Source organism: Oncorhynchus nerka, linkage group LG3 (assembly GCF_034236695.1).
Source record: "Oncorhynchus nerka isolate Pitt River linkage group LG3, Oner_Uvic_2.0, whole genome shotgun sequence".
In the NCBI taxonomy this organism is placed as follows: domain Eukaryota; kingdom Metazoa; phylum Chordata; class Actinopteri; order Salmoniformes; family Salmonidae; genus Oncorhynchus; species Oncorhynchus nerka.
The window spans coordinates 69,419,917-69,438,391 of record NC_088398.1 but is presented as its reverse complement, the minus strand read 5'-3'; the positions used below and the strand labels follow the sequence as shown (position 1 = coordinate 69,438,391).

At 45.8% G+C, this 18,475-nt stretch overlaps 1 protein-coding gene across 1 annotated transcript in view; it reads left to right on the top strand.

The window, feature by feature from the left end:
- Positions 1-8,236: 8,236 nt before the first annotated feature.
- LOC115112930 (collagen alpha-1(VIII) chain-like) overlaps positions 8,237-18,475 on the top strand; it is a 32,206-nt gene continuing 21,967 nt past the window's right edge. Inside the window, exon 1 of the mRNA XM_029640009.2 lies at positions 8,237-8,323. The gene's annotated coding sequence lies outside the window, so the exon portion shown is untranslated. The remainder of the gene's footprint in view (positions 8,324-18,475) is intronic.

Here is an 18,475-nt window from a genome sequence, read left to right as displayed (position 1 = left end):
CACTGTTATAGTTCCCCAGGACCAAGGATGGTGACCACTGTTGTAGTTCCCCAGGACCAAGGATGGTGACCACTGTTGTAGTTCCCCAGGACCAAGGATTGGTGACCACTGTTGTAGTTCCCCAGGACCAAGGATGGTGACCACTGTTGTAGTTCCCCAGGACCAAGGATGGTGCCCACTGTTGTAGTTCCCCAGGACCAAGGATGGTGACCACTGTTGTAGTTCCCCAGGACCAAGGATTGGTGACCACTGTTACAGTTCTCCAGGACCAGGATTGGTGACCACTGTTATAGTTCCCCAGGACCAAGGATTGGTGACCACTGTTATAGTTCCCCAGGACCAGGATTGGTGACCACTGTTATAGTTCTCCAGGACCAGGATTGGTGACCACTGTTATAGTTCTCCAGGACCAGGGTTGGTGAACACTGTTACAGTTCTCCAGGACCAGGGTTGATGACCACTGTTATAGTTCTCCAGGACCAGGGTTGGTGACCACTGTTATAGTTCCCCAGGACCAAGGATGGTGACCACTGTTGTAGTTCCCCAGGACCAAGGATGGTGACCACTGTTGTAGTTCTCCAGGACCAGGGTTGATGACCACTGTTATAGTTCTCCAGGACCAGGGTTGGTGACCACTGTTATAGTTCTCCAGGACCAGGGTTGATGACCACTGTTATAGTTCTCCAGGACCAGGGTTGGTGACCACTGTTATAGTTCTCCAGGACCAGGGTTGGTGACCACTGTTATAGTTCTCCAGGACCAGGGTTGGTGACCACTGTTATAGTTCTCCAGGACCAGGGTTGATGACCACTGTTACAGTTCCCCAGGACCAGGGTTGGTGACCACTGTTATAGTTCTCCAGGACCGGGGTTGGTGACCACTGTTATAGTTCTCCAGGACCAGGGTTGGTGACCACTGTTATAGTTCCCCAGGACCAGGGTTGGTGACCACTGTTGTAGTTCTCCAGGACCAGGGTTGGTGACCACTGTTGTAGTTCTCCAGGACCAGGGTTGGTGACCACTGTTGTAGTTCTCCAGGACCAGGGTTGGTGACCAGTGTTTTTAATTTTTTGTTAAAGCTCTCCAGACTCAGGATTATCGACAGTGACTAGGGCTGTTGCAGTGACCGCATTACCGTCACACTGGAGGTCACAAGTCATGAAGGCAGTCAAAATCCACTTGACCATTTAGTCATGGTAATTAGGCTTCTCCAAGCTCTGATGCTGCTGATTGTCATTAGTAGTCTATCAAACATGTTAACTGCTTGTTCTCAGCACTCTATTGTCCCTCTAATCACTCTGACATTAATGCAAATATGATCAAAAATCTAATCAAACACTTCATGAGAGCCCATGAGCTAATTTTGCGCTAAATTTCTATAGGCTATGCAATTCCGCAAGAAAACAGAGTGATGGCCTTTATTAAGAAGCTTTCTATAGGCTAGGCCAGCTATATTTATTTCTCAACTTTCCTAATAGCCTACCTGGCTGGCATAAAAATGAACAATGGGGAAAAGCAGTCCTCCCTTCGCTATTGAAGTACATAGATGACATGTATTTTTCCCCCTGTTTCCAGATGCATGATAATGGTCCATTATAAATCAAACCATAGCTTTTTGATGCTAGTGGTTGTATTAATTTAGGATTTATCACATCCCACAACTGTCCCAGACTATGTTTAGAATATTTATTTCTCGCACAGAATAGGTTGACTTTTGGACTATGGGGATAGTAGATTGACATAGGCTAGTGCTTTTGCTGTTCGGTAGGTGACAAAAAGTCAACGTGGACAGTTCTTCCAATATCTTCAATATGCACCACGGAATTGGATGAGGAGGAGCTCAGTTGTGTCACCGACGTGTCTGTCTTAATTTGTAGCCTGTGAGAAAGACCCGATCAAGTGATGGAGAGGCGTGTGAGTGAGAAGTGGTTCAGAGCACACAGCACTCAGGGAGAAGTGACATGTAGCACTCAGGGAGAAGTGACATGTAGCACTCAGGGACAACAGGTGCTGGTCACAAAATGCTTGGATTTTTTAGTGTGCATTACAGCCACACAAAGTGGATGCCGCTGTGAAATCCGATGCATTATCAAATGCTTGTCAAATTGTGAATGAGAGACTGATGAAGTGTGTACAGACCGCTCAAAAAACAAAGCAGAGCTCATGCCTTTCAAGTGACTTTTTTCAAATCCTCATTAGAGTCTCATCATGTCGCCTTACAAAGTATTAAAAACAAAACATATAGCCCAACATTTGTACAACAACTAAAGTTACATTAATAACTCTAAATGAAGCATATAGGAGTACCTAATCTCAGCAAAAAATAAATGTCCTCTCACTGTCAATTGCGTTTATTTTCAGTGAACTTAACATGTGTAAGTATTTGTATGAACATAACTGAGACATTGTCAAAATCTAAAGTAACAGTCAGTATCTGGTGTGGCCACCAGCTGCATTAAGTACTGCAGTGCATTTCCTCCTCATGGACTGCAACAGATTTGCCAGTTCTTGCTGTGAGATGTTACCCCGCTCTTCCATCAAGGCACCTGAAAGTTCGCAGACATTTCTGGGGGGAATGGCCCTAGCCCTAGCCCTCACCCTCTGATCCAACTGGTCCCTCACATGCTCAATGGGATTGAGATCCGGGCTCTTCGCTGGCCATGGCAGAACACTGACATTCCTGTCTGGCAGGAAATCACGCACAGAATGAGCAGGATGGCTGGTGGCATTGTCATGCTGGAGGGTCATGTCAGGATGAGCCTGCAGGATGGGTACCACATGATGGAGGAGGATGTCTTCCCTGTAATGCACAGCATTGAGATTGCCTGCAATGACAACAAGCTCAGTCCGATGATGCTGTGACACACTGCCCCAGACCATGACTCCACCTCCAAATTGATCCCGCTCCAGAGTACAGACCTCGGTGTAACGATCATTCCTTCAACGATAAACGCGAATCCGACTATCACCCCTGGTGAGACAAAACCGCAACTCATCAGTGAAGAGCACTTTTTGCCAGTTCTGTTTGGTCCAGCAGGTGTGATGTTCGGGTGTACCGATCCTGTGCAGGTGTTGTTAAACGTGGTCTGCCGCTGTGAGGACGATCAGCTGTCCGTCCTGTCTCCCTGTAGGCGTCTCACAGTACGGACATTGCAATTTATTGCCCTGGCCACATCTGCAGTCCTCATGCCTCCTTGCAACATGCCTAAGGCACGTTCAAGCCGATGAGCAGGGACCCTGAGCATCTTTCTTTTGGTGTTTTTCATAGTCATTAGAAAGACCTTTTTAGTGTCCTAAGTTTTCATAACTGTAATTGCCTACCGTCTGTAAGCTGTTAATGTCTTAACAACCGTTCCACAGGTGTATGTTCATTAATTGTTTATGGTTCATTGTACAGGCATGGGAGGAAACAGTGTTTAAACCCTTTACATTGAAGATCTGTGAAGTCACTTGGATTTTTACGAATTATCTTTGAAAGATAGTGTTCTAAAAAAGGGATGTTTCTTTTTTTGCTGAGTTTATTTCTTTGTTAACCACTCATCAAAGAATAGCACTCCCTCAAACCATTTGGAGAAAATATCCTTTCTATTTTATTTAGCTTTGTTCAATTGTATTCTTCATACTATAAAATAATATTAAACAATACCATGGAATTATAAGCAAATCTTGTCTGCTAAATGAACTAGTGTAGCCCAGCCATTTAGCGTAGCCAGATCAGGACCTAACATAAAGACAACTCAGATGCTATTCTGTTCTTCTGAAATAGACTACATTTTCTTCATAGTGTGCTTCTTTAGACCTGTCTAAAATAAATCATGGATTTATTGTGGAGGTGTAAGTTATATTACATGGATTTATTATACTTTTTAATATGTAGATGTTCCAAATGTCTGCATAAGTGGCTTGTAGGCTATGTATGGAAGCCAGAAGATGCTAAATGTGTCAATGCTAATTATAGGTAAATTACCGTGAGACCAACCGTTATTTGCTTGTTCAATCACCGGCTGACGAAATTGTGTGACCGCCACAGCCCTAATGGTGACCTATACCACGGATGACCTTGTTTTAAGCCATGCGTGAGGTTGTGAGGCCTGAGTTGAGGGTGATTAATACTTGTCACTGTGTAGAGAACTGTTCTGAAGGAGCCTTCTCTTTAAAGTCAGACCCATGTTTTCACTGTGCCAAGTGCTGAGAAACCGACATGGCCCAGCCTAGATCATCTGGATGCCTCTCTGTCCCAATGGGATGGTGTGACAGTAGTGTTGGTATGTTGACTCCTCTGTTTACCCACGGAATTCCGGTGTTGCCACACGGAGAACGGGAACGTAAGGAAGAATGTGGTAATGTGGGAGTTTTGCAAAGTTAAGCTGTGTCAACCAATCAGATATAGAGCCCTGACGGCTGTGGAACCGTAAAGGAGAGATGGTTGACCCATCGTTACCACGGTGACAGGCTCAGCCTATCAACTCCCACAGTAATAGCTGTAATAAAACAGTAACCTAAAAGGGTGGTTGGTTTGGAGTCTCCTCCTCTCCTCTCCTCTCCTCTCCTCTCCTCTCCTCTCCTCTCCTCTCCTCTCCTCTCCTCTCCTCTCTTCTCCTCTCCTCTCCTCTCCTCTCCTCTCCTCTCCTGGTAAACAGTAGGCCGGATGTCATAGTTACAGGGAGGTGTAGGATGTTTAAAGGGCAAGCACACCAATTGAATAATGTCTCAGTACCAATGAATACCTATAGGATTCCCCTTGACTGTGTATCTGCTCTATGACTCACACACACACACATGTGCACGTGCGCACACAAACATTCTCGAGGCAGGGAGGGAATGCAGTAAAGGGGGGAGGGGGCATGTGGGAGACCCACAGCACCAGCCCAGCTCTGTAATGAGATAATAAGGTGCTGAAACCTCCTGTAATGTCCTTCAAATCCATCCACTCCCACCCCCTGGACACCATGCTTTTAGTGTCTCTCTCTCTCTCTCTCTCTCTCTCTCTCTCTCTCTCTCTGGTCTAGATGGTGAGCCAACGCTAACAGGAAGTGGTCATGATGAGTGTGGTGTGGACTGTGTGGCTTGGAGTCAGGTCCTAATAAACCGGAGATTCAGGGATGGCTACAGATGCAGACGCTTTACTGGCAGACAATGGAGAAATGATGGGTGTTTGTACTATTTAGTGTGGGAACACACACACACACACATACAGTTGAAGTCGGAAGTTTTCATACAATTAGGTTGGAGTAATTAAAACATGTTTTTCAACCCCTCCACAAATTTCTTGTTAACAAATTATGGTTTTGGCAAGTCGGTTAGGACATCTACTTTGTAAATGACACAAGTTATTTTTCCAACAATTGTTTACAGACAGATTATTTCACTTATTATTCACTGTATCACAATTCTAGTGGGTCAGAAGTTTACGTACACTAAATTGCAAATGGATCTTCCAAATGGACAATGACCTCAAACATACTTCCAAAGTTGTGGCAAAATGGCTTAAGGACAACAAAGTCAAGGTATTGGAGTGACCTTCACAAAGCCCTGACCTACAGGTAATACAGATGATCCTACAGATAATTATCCTACAGACCTGACTCAGTTACACCAGCTCTGTCAGGAGGAATGGGCCAAAATTCACCCAACTTATTGTGGGAAGCTTGTGGAAGGCTACCCAAAATATTTGACCCAAGTTAAACAATTTAAAGGCAATGCTACCAAATACTATTTGAGTGTATGTAAACTTCTGACCCACAGGGAATGCGATGAAAGAAATACAAGCTCAAATAAATAATTTTCTCTACTATTATTCTGACATTTCACATTCTTAAAATTAAGTGGTGATCCTAACTGACCTGAGACAGGGAATTTTTACTAGGATTAAATGTCAGGAATTGTGAAAAACTGAGTTTAAATGTGTTTGGCTAAGGTGTATGTAAACTTCCAACTTCAACTGTACAAACACACACATACAAACACACACACAAACACACAAACAATGGGAGGTGACTGAGGCTTATTGAGGCTTCATTAAAGGAACAGGAAGAGAATTGAAGGCCAGGGACAAACACACGGTCTCATTACAGCCTGGCTAACATGTTCCTTTCACACCGCCACTCAAAGTGTGCGTGTACAGTAGAGCTCTATCAGGCTGAATGCCCACAGCCCACTTTCAGAGAATGACAGGGAATCCTTGCCAATAAAACAGTTCAACTCCACCTACTGAAAACAAAGCACACTAGACCAGTGTTTAAGTGGTTGACTCCAGTCCTGCCCACATGAATGCACAGGTGTGTTAGTGCCAGGCTAGGACAACAAAAGTGCAATGCGTTGGACAGCAGTTGAGAACCACTGCAACACGAGGCTACTCAGCTGTTTTTAACTACTTGACTTTACACGTACGTCATTAGTCATGAATCATCAGTCATTAATGATCGATCATTAGTCATTTATCATTAGTCATTAATTGTTAGTTATTCATCATATGTTATTAGTAATGAATCATTAGTCATTAATGATGAAACATTAGTTATTATTAATCATTAGTCATCAGTAGTTGACTGGCTGGACATGGCTGGTGATGTCTAAGGTAACAATCCCCCCTCCCTCAGACACACAGTCCCCTCAGAGGAGAGTTGGCCAAGGCTGGCAGAGCTGACGTTTGCCTGTGGAAGACAAGACAGGACATCCACCTTTTCCCTCCCCTCTGTCACCTTGGTCCCCCCATACACACTTACTGCATTCATCCACCTACGGGAGAGACACACTGCTCTCTTTCCATTCACTAAGACCCTGAGGGCAGAGTACAGGCTCTGGTAGTGGAGGGGTGGACACATGGTGGTGTGTACGTACAGACACTCTCTGGAGACCACAACATGAGTGAGTCAGGTGGGGTAGAGAGTTGAGGACAGGTGTCAGAACTGGCCTTGAAGAACACTGTCATGTTCTTGCTTTTAGGACTCCCGACTCGTGTATGTTTGTGTGGGTGGGTTTGGGTGAATGCAGTAAGTGTGTTTAAGGGGTGATGATATCCAGTGATGGCCTATTGTGGAAGCCTATGACTCAGCAGCTGACCCACAGTTTGAACTGGACCAGGTGGCTAGGAGCAGCTAATTCACAACTAATAATCCCAAATCTTCCATCCATTATTCTTATTGAAGTCTGGACTCTTCTATCCATTATTCTTATTGAAGTCTGGACTCTTCCATCCATTATTCCTATTGAAGTCTGGACTCTTCCATCCATTATTCCTATTGAAGTCTGGACTCTTCTATCCATTATTCTTATTGAAGTCTGGACTCTTCCATTCATTATTCTTATTGAAGTCTGGACTCTTCCATCCATTATTCTTATTGAAGTCTGGACTCTTCTATCCATTATTCTTATTGAAGTCTGGACTCTTCCATTCATTATTCTTATTGAAGTCTGGACTCTTCCATTCATTATTCTTATTGAATTCTGGACTCTTCCATTCATTATTCTTATTGAAGTCTGGACTCTTCTATCCATTATTCTTATTGAAGTCTGGACTCTTCCATTCATTATTCTTATTGAAGTCTGGACTCTTCCATTCATTATTCTTATTGAAGTCTGGACTCTTCCATTATTCTTATTGAAGTCTGGACTCTTCCATTCATTATTCTTATTGAAGTCTGGACTCTTCCATTCATTATTCTTATTGAAGTCTTTTCATTATTCTTATTGAAGTCTGGACTCTTCCATCCTTTCTTTCACTCTTCCATTCATTATTCCCTCTTGAATTCTGGACTCTTCCATTCATTATTCTCTGGACTCTTCCATTCATTATTCTCTTCCATTCATTATTCCCCATTCTCATTCATTATTCTCTTGCCCTGGTTCCCCCTCTCATTCTCTTTCCATCATTATTCTTATTGAAGTCTGGACTCTCCCATTATTCTCTGTCTCTTGCCCATTATTCTCTGGACTCTTCATTCTCTATTGAAGTCTGCATTATTCCTCATTATTCTTATTGAAGTCCCCCTCTTATTGAAGTCTGGACTCTTCTCTCTTTCTGGACTCCCCCCTCTCTTCTTTCACCCCTCCCCCCTCTCTTTCCCCATTCCCCCTTGCCCGTTCCCCCTCTCATTCTCTTTCCATCCCTTCCCCTCTCTCTCGCCCTCTCTCTCTCTCTGCCCTCTCCCCCTCCTCTTCTTCCCCCCCTGACTCCTCCCAGTAGTAGATATAAGACAGGTCCATGCCGTGATGCTGTTCGGAGCTCATAACCCAGGGTTGTCTCAGTACATCCATCTGTCTGTCTCTTCATCTGTCTGACTGCAGTGATTATTCCCCCTTTAAACGGCCACTCACAGAGAAAGGTAAGGAACCTTCCAATTCTCCAGCCTTAGCATCTTTTTCATAATGTCAGATTACAAGGGTGAATGCTGTAATAAATTAAGCTTTTTCAGATGCATGTAAAACAAAAAACATATAGTTCAATTCAGGTTGACATCTTGGCACTTGGTTTATGTGTCTGTATATGTGTCTGTATATGCAGTATTTGTTCAATCAGCACTGGTCATTTAGGAACAGTTGACAGGTTGATTGCCTTTGAGTGTATTTTGGAATGATCAGAACCAGAGTTGTAGACAAGTCTTTGTATAGAGTGGTGTTCCTTGTCGTTGTTTTTTGATGCTCTGTGATGATATCCATAATATTTTCTCAGTGAGTTTTTCATATCAGGACTGGTTTTACACAGGACTGATTGTACAGTGCCTTCTGAAATGATTCATACCCTTGACTTATTCCACATTTTGTTCTGTTACAGCCTCAATTCAAAATGGATAACATTTTCTCACCCATATACACACAATACCCCATAATAACAAAGTGAAAACATGTTTTTAGAAACTGTATACAAAATTAAATACATAAATATCTAATTTACATAAGTATCCTTGAGTCAATGCATGTTAAAATCACCAGTGGTAGTGATTACAGCTGTGAGTCTTTCTGGGTAAATCTAAGAGCTTTGCAGACCTAGATTGTACAATATTTGCACTTAATTATAATGTTTGAACTCTTCGAGCTCTGTCAAGTTGGTTGTTGATCATTGCTAGAGAGACATGTTCAAGTCTTGTCATAGATTTCCAAGCTGATTTAAGTCAAAACTGTATCTTGGCCACTCAGGAACATTCAATGTCATCTTGGTAAGCTACTCCAGTTTATCTTTGGCCTTGTGTTTTAGGTTATTATCCTGTTGAATGGAGAATTGATCTCCCAGTGAGTGTTGGAAAGCAGAGTGAACCAGGTTTTTCTCTAGAATTTTGCCTGTGCCTAGCTCTATTCCGTTACTTTTTATCCTAAATAACGACCTAGTCCTTGCTGATGACAAGCATACCCTTAACATGATGCAGCCACCACCATGCTTGAAAACATTGTATTCAGGACATTAAGTAAATTCCTTTCCTTTTATTCTGTACAAGCTTCCTTTTCTTCACTCTGTCATTTAGGTTAGTATTGTGGAGTAACTACAATGTTGTTGATCCATCCTAAGTTTTTTCCTATCGCTGCCATTAATTAAACTCTGTAACTGTTTTAAAGTCACCATTGGCCTCCTGGTGAAATCCCTGAATGGTTTCCTTCCCCTCCAGCAACTGAGTTAGGAATGACACCTGTATCTTTGTAGTGAGTGGGTGCATTGCTACTCCATTCAAAGTGTAATTAATAACTTCACCATGTTCAAAGGGATATTGAATATCTGCTTTTTTTACCCACCTACCAATAGGATCCCTTCTTTGTGAGACATTGGAAACTCTCCTTGGTCTTTGTGGTTGAATCTGTGTTTAAAATGTACCGCTCGATTGAGAGACGTTACAGATGGTTGTATGTGTGAGGTACAGAGATGGGGTAGTCATTCAAAAAAAATGTCCATGCAACTTATTTTGCGATTTGTTAAGCCCATTTTTACTCCTGAACTTACTTAAGCTTGCTGTGACAAAGGGATTGAATACTTACTTATTGACTCAAGACATTTCAGCTTTTCATTTTTTATTCATTAGTAAACATTTCTAATAACATCATTCCACTTTGGTATTGTGTGTGGGCCAGTGACACAAAATCTAAATGTAATAACTTTTTTTAGCACAACAAAATGTGGAGAAAGTCAAGGGGTGTGAATCATTTCTAAAGGCACTTTAAATAGTCCAGTAAAATCCAAGTCTTCCTTTGGATGTCAATGAAACTAAATATTTTTGGGGTAGCACCAATAAACTTTGGTTCACTTCAAATTGAGTTGTTCTTGGATGTTATTGGGTATCTTGGCAGTTTGGAATAAATGGGAATCAATCAGCTAGACTGTTTGAACAATTAGGGTTGGTTTTCCGTGTAAAGCTTAAGTACCGTTAAGTGTTGTCTGTGTTTACTGTGGCTGCTTCACATGCAGAGGCCACTGAGACTTCTGTGATGCATTTTACATTCAAGTCAAATATGCTTTGTTGTCATACAGTACATGTATACTTTTAGCAGAAGAAGAGAATCGAGCAAACCCAGAAGGGGGCACTGTCACGACATACACCAACTACCCTCTGCCCAGGCTTCCCCCGGCTCACACTCATACTGGCAGAGGATGCTACCAAAGCGATGAATAGTGAAGTAGATCATAGTATTATTGGTTGACAGAGTGTGAGCCGGGGGAAGCCTGGGCAGCGGGTAGTTGGTGTCCCAGGGTATGTCGTGACAGTGCCCCCTTCTGGGTTTGCTCGATTCTCTTCTTCTGCTAAAAGTTGCCATCCCCAGGAAATGGAATGTGGGTATCTGTGAAAGATTGCTTGTGTGGAAGGCGTGTGTGTGTGTGTGTGTGTGTGTGTGTGTGTGTGTGTGTGTGTGTGTGTGTGTGTGTGTGTGTGTGTGTGTGTGTGTGTGTGTGTGTGCAGGAGAATGTGTGTGTGCATGTGTGTGTGTGAGTGAACGTACATGTCTATATGTAGGCTGTGAGATGTGTGCATGGCAGAGAGATGAAGCCAAACTGTCAGGTCTGTGTGATGGGGGCAGGAGCAGCAGTTTGGTGTGAAAAGAGTGCAGGTCAAACACTGTCACTGGCTGACAAGAGCTATTTCTCCCTGGGAAAATGACAGCTCATTGGTGGTGTTCTCTCACTGGAAAGCTTATCGGTCCATTGGTCTGTCATTAAAAGTGAATGTCCAGTTATGCTCTTATTCTGTGAGGCAACAACAAGTCACCATGTCATTAGATGTGCAAATCCAATCAGTTTTCCACGTTGATTCAATGTCGACACGTAGATTCTTTGGGTTGAAATGATGTGGAAACAACGCTGATTCAACCAGTTTTTTCCCATTGGGACACCTCGCTGTGCACAGGTATATACCCACCTATAGTTGAACAAATCAACTAAAAACACATTATGCGTACCCCCTCCCTTCAAGTGGACACAGGAGGTACAGGGTCAGGAAGGCCGACTAAGAACAGAAAGGTCAAAGAGTGTTCTAAGATGATGATGACCCCTCCGACACTGCAGATCAGATCGTGTGTGTGTGTGTGTCTGTGTGTGTGTGTGTGTGTGTGTGTGTGCGTGCGCGTGTGCGTGTGTGTGTGTGGTAGATAAAGGGCATGTTTGTGTGACCATACACCTCTAATTTAGTGTTAAGAGATTTTAAACTGAAGGAATTCACTGCATTCAGATGAGAATGTGAGAGCGAGAGACTGACAAAGGGAGTGAGAGAATCTGTAAACATAGTTTGGTTGCTTAGCAGCACAGCTGTGTCTAACGGGGCCAGTGTGTGTGTGTGTGTGTGTGGTGGGGAGTGGAATCGGAAGGCCCAGTGTTTTTTTGGACATGCTCAGTAGGCTTTGACAATCGTTCACCAGTTAGTGTTTTTAACATCCAGTAGGATCCAACAGTGTTGTCAGAGTAAAGGCCTGTACAGGGATCAATTCTGCGTGCCTCATTCCTGTACTCATACCTGTACTCATACTGTACTCATACTGTACTCATACCTATACTCATACTGTACTCATACCTGTACTCATACTGTACTCATACCTGTACTCATACCTATACTCATACTGTACTCATACCTGTACTCATACTGTACTCATACCTGTACTCATACCTGCACTCATACCTGCACTCATACTGTACTCATACTGTACTCATACCTGCACTCGTACTGTACTCATACTGTACTCATACCTGTACTCATACTGTACTCACACTGTACTCATACCTGCACTCATACTGTACTCATACCTGTACTCATACCTGTACTCATACCTATACTCATACTGTACGCATACTGTACTCATACCTGTACTCATACTGTACTCATACCTGTACTCATACCTATACTCATACTGTACTCATACCTGTACTCATACCTGTACTCATACCTATACTCATACTGTACTCATACTGTACTCATACTGTACTCATACGGTACTCATACCTATACTCTACACATACGTCTCTGTGTGTACGTCTCTCCCTTTCATTACTCTTCGCTCCTCTCATTTCCTCCTCTCACATCCTTTCTCACCTCCCACACCAGCCTGCCTCTCTTCCTCTTTTTTCCCTCTCACCCTCTCTCTACTGCTCCCTCTTCTTCCCCTCTCCCTCCTCTGCCCCTCTCTCCAAGGAAAAAAGAAGGGAATAGACATATTTGCTAATTTAGATAGAGAGAAAGAATAGGAGACAGGGAAGACAAAGATATCTGTGGAGGAAGACAAAAGGAAGGAGGGAGGAGAACAGACAGATGTGTCTAAAGGTAAGGTAGAGGAAGAGGAGGAGGAGTAGATTGAGATATTTCTGTCTCTTTCTGGAGGAAGAAAGATGTTTGGATGGAGTGTGTTTATAGTGCTCAGCTTTGTACTTGGCACACACACACACACACACACACACACACACACACACACACACACACACACACACACACACACACACACACACACACACACACACACACACACACACACACACACACTCATTTACACACTTCCCCCCTTCTCCTCCATCTCCTCTCTCTTCTTCTCCTCCCTCTCTCTCTCTTCTTCTCCTCCCTCTCCTCTCTCCTCTTCTCCTCCCTCTCCTCTCTCTTCTTCTCCTCCCCCTCCTCTCTCTTCTTCTCCTCCCCCTCCTCTCTCTTCTTCTCCTCCCTCTCCTCTCTCTTCTTCTCCTCCCCCTCCTCTCTCTTCTTCTCCTCCCTCTCCTCTCTCTTATTCTCCTCCCTCTTCTTCTCCTCCCCCTTCTCTCTCTTCTTCTCCTCCCTCTCCTCTCTCTTCTTCTCCTCCCTCTCCTCTCTCTTCTTCTCCTCCCCCTCCTCTCTCTTCTTCTCCTCCCTCTCCTCTCTCTTATTCTCCTCCCTCTTCTTCTCCTCCCTCTCCTCTCTCTTCTTCTCCTCCCTCTCCTCTCTCTTCTTCTCTTCCCTCTCCTCTCTCTTCTTCTCCTCCCCCTCCTCTCTCTTCTTCTCCTCCCTCTCCTCTCTCTTCTTCTCCTCCCCCTCCTCTCTCTTCTTCTCCTCCCTCTCCTCTCTCTTATTCTCCTCCCTCTTCTTCTCCTTCTCCCACTCTTCTTTCCCCATAGGTCACTTCTTCGGTTTTTACAGCTGTTGGCATTGCAAACAATTAGATCCTGCATGTTTTGACTATACACTAACAAAGTTCATATTGCAATAGCTTACACTTTTTGCATTCTTTGTAAAACACAGCTTGTGCATGTCAGACTGTTCTGCGTCATTGTTACAGATTGTTTTATCCTTTTTAAACAACGGAAACACATCTTACGTGGAAGATAGAGTGACGCTGTCAATGTTTACAGAAATAAAAGCATCCCAGTTGTAAACAGCCAAGCCATTCTGACTTGTGTAACTGATGCAACCCTGAACAACCCTGGTAGCCCTTTCCTGCAGTCAAAAGAACAAGTCACCCTGTAGTGGCCACATGGCTGGAATGTTCTTAATCATTTTCATAATTTCATAATTAACCAACGTTATTTACAAAAAAACTAAAAAAATCTGGTGTTTCGATGTCAAACAATTTGGTTATATTTCAGTCTTCTGGGGTGTATATAAAGTGTAATATTGTGATACAAACTGAAAATGTAATACATTTCAACTCTATCAGACATGGTACAGGTGTCCTCTTCTTTTTAAGCCCATATGTGTGTGAGGTGTATACTTTAGTTTCAAAGTAGATTTGTTTAAGACTACCAAGATTTCGCCCAGTGCAGTAAAAGGCTAAAGAGACACTGGATCACTCACCCACACACACTCACCCACACACACTCACCCATACACACTCACCCACACACACTCACCCACACACACTCACCCACACACACTCACTCACTCACCCACACACACTCACCCACACACACTCACCCACACACACTCACCCACACACACTCACCCACACACACTCACCCATGCAAACATCAGACAGCTTTGAATAATTGTTTTTTGGGCAGGCAGGGCAGCTGAAATCACTGTGGCGTGTGGCCAACCACATGTGGTTAATGGGCAGGACCACAGACTGAGTGAGTAAGTGAGTGAGTGAGTAAGTGAGTAAGTGAGTGAGTGAGTGAGTGAGTGAGTGAGTGGTGGTAGTGAGTGAGTGAGTGAGTGAGTGAGTGAGTGAGTGAGTGAGCGAGCGAGTGAGTGACTGACTGACTGACTGAGTGACTGAGTGACTGACTGATTGACTATGTGACTGACTGACTGTGTGACTGACTGTGTGAGTGTGTGACTGAGTGTGGGATCCTCTGTGGGGGTGAGGAGGATCTCATGAAGACTATTCCACCCTGAACTCACCACGTAATCATTCAGACAGAGTCAAACTGAGGGGGCTATAGGTTAGGAACAATGTCATCTTGTCTAATGACTAGCTAATAGTAGGTCTGTGTGACCAAGAGGGCGGCACTTCCTTCGAAACCCTATAGTCACAAGGGGACTTCCTTACAAATCGCGTCTCGTTGACTTGACTACATGAGCGAAGCCTTAGTGTCCGAGGCTACTCTAAGCCAAACTGACATTTCTGTACATTGATTTCATGGAAGGATCTTATTCAGTGGATCCTGTAGATAAATACAATGCCAGTGAATGACATGTGTGTTGCATAGCGTAGCCTATACTTTTTGGAACCAAGCTGCATCATGTCTTGAGGTTGCCTACCCTACACCTTCCTTAATACAGCAGGACTCGCAAAATGTAGGTCTGCACATGTCTGACAGCTAGGGGGAACTCTGGGAAATCCTGTTTGTTCCACATTGTTATGGTTGTCTTTGCTGCTAATCTAAACCAAAGATTTTTTACAACTAAACCAAGAAAGTCCACAGCTTGTCATTTCAAATAGGAACAAATGAGTCATAGTGGGCAGAACAAGCAAGAAGGTGGGCAGAGCCAAGCACAAGCTAGCAAGATTCTACTGGCGCGAGATCCTATTATCTGCATATTTCCGTTAGGGAACGCCTACTCTGTGAACTCAATTAGCTTTTGCATCCGGGAGAAATACCTGTCTCATTATTCTATCTGTGTCCAAACTCTGACTTGTCATGACATCTCCATGACAACAGGACGTGTCTGACACTAAACAGAAATCATGTTCTGTATCTGTTATGTTCTGTCAAAATGTTTCCCACCCTCCCGAGTGTGGCCCGTGACAAACACGCACACACGCTTACACACACACGCGGGCATACACACGTACACACACACACACATATGCACACACATACAATATGCAGATATACACACACATACACTATGGTTTAAGTTAATGATGGCCATAATATACTGTAGAAATGTGTATCACTTTGGATCATCTTAATGCTTTCTGTCAGACGGTATGTACTCTAGCTGTTCTCGTACAGTTGATCCTTTGTTAAAATGAGGCGACGAGCTCAGTCTGTCACTGCACATGGCATATTAATAATAGACAGCCAGCTACCCCACAAATCCCCCAAACACATTCCCACTCTTAAAGACGTCAGCTGAATCTATTTACTCTCTGAGTTGCAATTTGGTGACGGAAGTGTGTGTGACAATTAAAGTGACCTGTGGAATGTATCAGCACCTAGACATTTCTCGCAGACCTGGTCCTGGAAAGCTACAATAAGGATGGTATTATGTTTCAGTTCCGTCTTTCTTACTTGAATACACACTCCAAATCAATCTGCATACAAGAGTCTGTTAAATGGCTTAGATGTGACTGTATCATAAAAGACATCTGCGTCATTAGCAGTGTGACCCAAGCCAGGCGTGGATGGCCAAAACTGAACATAACATACATGAACTATAATCTCTCAATTCTGCTATAACAGAGCATAACCTCAGTCCACCTCTACTGGACCAGAGTTTAGAATGTTCTGTCTACGCCATACTGGATACATGTGCTCACACACACGCGCACACACACACGCACACGCACACACGCACACACACACACACACACACACACACACACACACACACACACACACACACACACACACACACACACACACACACACACACACACACACACACACACCCACACACCCAACCCCAACCCCACCTCCCTTTTCCAAACACATAATATGTTGTTCCACACTAAAACATTGAATTTGCCAGTATCTAACCCAGCCAAACCCTATCCCAGATGACGCTGGGCCAAATTGTGCACCACCATATGGGACTCCCAATCATGGCCGGTTGTGATACAACCTGGAATCAAACCAGGGTTTGTAGTGACACGTCTAGCACTGAGATACAATTCCTCAGACCGCGGCGCCACTCGGGACACCATATGGGTCGTGTAAGTATTAATTTGTGGATGCATGTGGGTGGTAGATCCATTCTGTGGACAAACGTGTGAAGTCACAGTTTGCAGTGAGATCACCACTGCCCCCCCCCACTTCTCCCACTCTATGTTTTGGTTGTTTGATGGATCTATTTCCATATCGCAGGCGTTGAGAGCCAAGAAAGAAATAAGGATGTAGAGCGAGGGCTCTTTGGAAAGTCTGGCTCCCATTGCTACAGAAACGAGACGGGCCCCATTCAAAGGCAGGAGATGGCCGGCTCCCGTGGGGGGAGAGAGGGTGGCACAGCCACGTTAGAATCGCCAGCCGCCTGAGAAAAGGTCAAGGGTCAACTCGGTTGTCATCCATCATAGGTGAGCTAGTGTATAGAGCTGGGGCTGGGGTAGGCCTGAGGCTGGGGTAGGGGTAGGGCTGGGGCTGGGGCTGAGGTAGGGCTGGGGTAGGGCTGAGGCTGGGGTAGGGCTGAGGCTGTGGGGTAGGGGTAGGTCTGGGTCTGAGGTAGGGCTGAGGCTGGGGTAGGGCTAGGGTCTGGGGCTGGGGTAAGGATAGGGCTAGGGGCTGGGGTAGGGCTAGCGCCTGGGGCTGGGGTAGGTCTAGGGGTAGGGCTGAGGCTGGGGTAGGTCTGGGGTAGGGTTAGGGCTGGGTCTGGGTCTGGAGTAGAGCTATGGATGGGGTAGGGCTGAGGCTGGGGCTGGGGTAGGTCTAGGGGTAGGGCTGAGGCTGAGGCTGAGGTAGAACTAGAGTTAGGGCTGAGGCTGGGGCTGGGGTAGGGGTAGGGCTGGTGCACGGCTAGGGGGTAGGGCTGAGGCTGGGGCTGGGGTAGGGCTGGGGCACGGCTAGGGGTAGGGCTGAGGCTGGGGTAGGTCTGGGGTAGGGTTAGGGCTGGGTCTGGGTCTGGAGTAGAGCTATGGATGGGGTAGGGCTGAGGCTGGGGCTGGGGTAGGTCTGGGGTAGGGTTAGGGCTGGGTCTGGGTCTGGAGTAGAGCTATGGATGGGGTAGGGCTGAGGCTGGGGCTGGGATAGGTCTAGGGGTAGGGCTGAGGCTGAGGCTGAGGTAGAACTAGAGTTAGGGCTGAGGCTGGGGCTGGGGTAGGGCTGGGGCATGGCTAGGGGTAGGGCTGAGGCTGGGGCTGGGGTAGGGCTGGGGCACGGCTAGGGGTAGGGCTGAGGCTGGGGCTGGGGTAGGGGTAGGGGGTAGGGCTGGGGCACGGCTAGGGGTAGGGCTAGAGCTGGGGTAGGGCTAGGGATGGGTTATGGCTGGGGTAGGGCTAGGGTCTGGGGCTGGAGCTGGGGTAGGGCTAGGGCTGGGGTAGGGCTTGGGGCTGGGGTAGGGCTAGGGGCTGGGCTAGGGGTAGGGCTGAGGCTGGGCTAGGGCTAGGGCCTGGGGCTGGGGTAGGGCTGGGGTAGGGCTAGGGCTGGGGATGGGGTAGGGCTAGGGCTGGGGTAGGGCTGGGGCCTGGGGCTGGGGTAGGGGGTAGGGGTAGGGCTGGGGCTGGGGTAGGGGTAGGGCTGGGGCAGGGCTGGGGCCTGGGGTAGGGCTGGGGCAGGGCTGGGGCCTGGGGCCTGGGGTAGGGCTGGGGCTGGGGTAGGGCTGGGGTAGGGCTAGGGTAGGGCTGGGGTAGGGCTGGGGCTGGGGTAGGGGGTAGGGGTAGGGCCTGGGGTAAGGCTGGGGCTGGGGTAGGGCTGGGGCTGGGGTAGGGCTAGGGGCTGGGACTGGGGCTGG